A 4,057-nucleotide genomic window follows, 5' to 3' on the forward strand; every position below is an offset into this window, starting at 1 on the left:
TGACCATAATTTTCCAGAAATTTTAAAATAGCTAAGAAAGCTCATAAATGAATTTATGGAAATAAATAAAACATTAAATGGCGGGCTTAAATATAATAATGCGGCCAATCATTTCCTTAGCCGGCCCATAAAAAAGGCTAAAATCAGGATAAAATTTAGCTAATAAAGATATAACACATTATGAGAAATTAAATTCGTGGGCTTAATAAATTAAAAATAAAGGCCCACTCTTATCGAAAATCCGGCCCAAAACGGACCGGCCCATTATGTGCACGTGCGGCGCTTAGGCGGACGCGGCCCATATCGGCGCGGCCTATGAAGGCGACGTCCCGACGCGGGGTCGATCTTTGCTGTCCGATCCGATGGACGGCTCGGATTGATCCTGCGGCGATGAAATCGCCAGCCGGTGGGGGGAAAGGGTTTCCAACCCTAACCCTAATCTCTTCCCTCTCTTTGACGGCTCTCTCACCCGGGCGAGTGAGCGAGCGGCGACAATGGCGACAAGCACCGCAACGGCTCCATCTCGGCCGGCTGGGGGCGTGCCTGAAGGGCAGCGCCAAGCCGTGTGCAATGGCGTCGGCGGTCCGGTGTCACACCCCGAAGTTCTCCTCCCAAGCCTAAATTTAATTTATAAATGACCCTAAGAAAATACCGGTGCAAAGCAAGAGTAAACCCTTTTAAATCAATGCAATTAATAATCGGAATTGGCATGTGGAATTTTTCTTGAGTTCTACATGTCGAAATTCACTGACAGGATTTTTAGTGGAATTTTCAGAGCCCTAGAAATAATTTTAACCAATTAAAATTGAGCAAGCAATATTTTAATTCTGGGGAAAATCCTTTTTCCTTTTTCTTTTTCTTTTTCCTCCCTTTTTTCGAATGGGCCGCTGGCCCATTCTCTCCTTTCCTCCCCCTCCTCCCTGCTGGGCTGGCCGCAGGCCGAGGCCCAGCCAAGCCGCTCCTCCCTCCTCTCCCGGGGTCGCCGACAGGTGGGGCCCACCTGTCGGGTCCTCCCCCAACCCCGCCGCGCGCGCCCTCCTCCTCGTGGGCCGGCCCAAGCCGCCCTCCCTCTCTCCCCGGGACGCCGACAGGTGGGCCCCACCTGTCGGATCTGTCCCCTTCCTCCAGCCGGCGCCGCCGCGCCGCAACCGCCGCCGCGCCCACGCCTCCGCCTTCTCCGGGCCACGTCAGCCACGTCCGCGCGTGCGCCGCATCTCCCGCGCCCACTCCCCTCTCTCTCCCGCTCGTGCTCGCGCCCGAGATGGCCGGGATTCGATTTTCGAATCCCGCCTCTCTCTCCTCCCCCACTCCCCTACGTTGGCCGGTGGAATCCCGCCTCTCCCGGCCACGTCCGGCCCTCCCCTTCCCTATTTAAGCTTCTCCGTCGCCCTCTCTCGCTTTTTCCCCATTTCGCCGAACTCTCCCGAGCCTCCCATCGCTTCCGCGCCGTGCAACCACCCGCCGCCGCCGTTTCCGATACTCCGGCCGCCACTAGCCGCCGCTAGGCTCGTCGCCGCACCGCGCTGTCGCCGCCGTCGGGTTCGCGTGGCCGAGATCCACCCCGTCCACCCCTCCTTCGTCGAGGTCCGCCGCCGGAGCGCCATTCCCATCGTGCGACGGTCGTCCCGGTCGCCGTCCGCCGCGTGTCGACCTCCCTCCGTCGCTCCCCGTCGCCGGACGCCGCCGTCCCCTCCGATTCCGGTTCCTCCGACGCTCCGGTGTACTTCGAAATAGTCGCCGAGGTTCCTCCAGCAGCAGAGCAAGGCAAGTCATGCTTGTCACTTGAACATGTTGATCCTATATTGCAAATGCTCTATTGTTTTCCTTCAAATACTGCATCGTTTTATAATGTTACTATGGGATGTTTACCTATTGTCATAGCCATGCTATTGTTGTACCATGTTTCTTTGTCAACTTGGGGTTATAACCTGATTAGAGTTTGGACTAGGAATTGCTTAGCCATGCTTAGTTCAACTAGTTCACAATGGGGAAAATCATATTAATGTTTAGACTGTTGGTTCTAATGGTTTTGTTGGTTTAGTAACACCGCTTTGGTGTTGGTTAATTAAAATAAATCACATGGTGGGCCGTGGGTGCATGGTTTTGCTGGTCGCACCCATGGCAGTTAAGGACCGGTTCGCGGGATGCCCTGGAAGAACTTATCGTACTTACCACAAGCCAGCGTGGGCAACGGCTGGGCTTGTAACGTAGCTTTCCTCTAGCCGACGCATCCAGGCAAGGGTGGGCGTGATGGAGTTTGGATGGGCCCTGCGACGGCCTATGCGGCTTCCGGATTCACCTAGGCACGAGAGGGGACTGCCCGTTGCCTTGCGAGGAGTGGGGGTGAAACCTGAGGTGTGGTGTGCTTGGTTAGAGGGGGTTATGCGAATGGTCCTGTCACAGCCTCTTTCCGGTATGTCGTGGTGGCATGTCGGCGCACGGAAACGTGTTGTGGGGCTGTGTCTTGTGGGTACAGTTGTAATTAATTATTACAACTGTTTAAATCTTTCAACTTCTGTTCTTAAATGCTCGCTTTATGCAAATGAACCACTTTAGCTCTTCTTTGATGATTCCCTGCATCATGCTCTGTTCTTAAATGCTCGCTTTATGCAAATGAACCACTTTAGCTCTTCTTTGATGATTCCCTGCATCATGCCTCTATTCCGGCATGACTTGCTGAGTACAGTGGGTAGTACTCAGTCTTGCTCTACTTTTCCCAACCCCCAGAGTGCGAGTATATGTCGGATGAAGGTTTCTCCGAGGAGTAGGCTTCGTCCGTGCCGTCGAGGATGCCTGTGGAGTGGTGTTCCCGCTGCAGTTCTAGTCAAGGCTTAGCTCCTGTTGTCTTTCTTTCTTTCCCGCTGCAGTTCTAGTCAAGGCTTAGCTCCTGTTGTCTTTCTTTCTTTCCGCTGCATTTATGTAAAGACTTTTATGATGTTTGTAAGACTTGGAATTCTATTCGGGAATTTCTGGGCGTGACAAGGTGTCCCGCCTTCCCCCAGGCCGGGACCGCTTACATCTGATAGCTTTCATAGGTCATAGACTGCCCTCACAGGGCAACACATATCTTTTCTGCACACTTTGTCCTCACTCGTGTGCACCCGGGAAGAATTTCCCGGTCGGTCACCCATCCCAAATTGCTCCAGGCCAAGCACGCTTAACCCTGGAGTTCTTTGGAGATTGGCTTCCGGAAAAGAAGTTGCAACTTGTTGATATGAGTATTCTATTAATCCTATTAAGCCCTAGGCCGGGATGTTACACCCTCACCCCCTTAAGAGAGATCGACGCCCCCGTCGATCAACCCCAGGCCAGGAACGTCCTCTCTTGGTCACGTCCATGTGTCCAGTGCCAACGCATGTGCCATGCTATGTAACCACTCCCGGTCTACACCAGCCATGCGCACCATGCCTGCGCAATTGCGACACGCGCCCGTGAAACCGCGAGAGTCGGCTCTGATACCATTTTGTAACGTCCCGCCTCCCCCCAGGCCGGACCCGCTTACATCTGATAGCTTTCATAGGTCATAGACTGCCCTCACAGACCAACACATATCCGTGAAACCGCGAGAGTCGGCTCTGATACCATTTTGTAACGTCCCGCCTTCCCCCAGGCCGGGCCCGCTTACATCTGATAGCTTTCATAGGTCATAGACTGCCCTCACAGACCAACACATATCTTTTCTGCACACTTTGTCCTCACTCGTGTGCACCCGGAAAGAATTTCCCGGTCGGTCACCCATCCCAAATTGCTCCAGGCCAAGCACGCTTAACCCTGGAGTTCTTCGGAGATTGGCTTCCGGAAAAAGCTTCCGGAAAAGAAGTTGCAACTTGTTGATATGAGTATTCTATTAATCCTATTAAGCCCTAGGCCGGGATGTTACATCCGGCGAGGCGGCGCGGAGGCGACGGTGAACGTCGACGCGGCCGGAGCTCGTCGGCGGGGAGGGGAGGGGGCGGAGTCCGAAGGCAGCCGCCAAGCCGGCGCTTCCCGTCCCTGGCGAGGGACGGTGGAGGGACACTCCAAGACGGCGCGCGCACGGGAAGACCGACGCGGCCGC

This window comes from Oryza sativa, chromosome 8 (genome assembly GCF_034140825.1).
Source record: "Oryza sativa Japonica Group chromosome 8, ASM3414082v1".
Classification (NCBI taxonomy): Eukaryota; Viridiplantae; Streptophyta; class Magnoliopsida; order Poales; family Poaceae; genus Oryza; species Oryza sativa.